The sequence below is a fragment of the Bison bison genome, unplaced genomic scaffold, assembly GCF_000754665.1.
Source record: "Bison bison bison isolate TAMUID 2011002044 unplaced genomic scaffold, Bison_UMD1.0 scf7180017864183, whole genome shotgun sequence".
NCBI lineage: Eukaryota > Metazoa > Chordata > Mammalia > Artiodactyla > Bovidae > Bison > Bison bison.
Window position 1 is genome coordinate 2,278,213 of NW_011494755.1, and position 216 is coordinate 2,278,428.

Below are 216 nucleotides of genomic sequence, written 5' to 3' on the forward strand. Positions count from 1 at the left end.
TTTTAATATGCTGTCTAGGTTGGTCATAACTTTTTTTCAAGGAGTAAGTGTCTTTTAATTTTATGGCTGCAGTCACCATCTGCAGTGATTTTGGAACGCCCAAAAATAAAGTCTGCCACTGTTTCCCCATCTATTTGCCATGAAATTATGGGACCAGATGCCATGATCTTAGTTTTCTGGATGTTGAGTTTTAAGCCAACTTTTTCACTCTCCTCT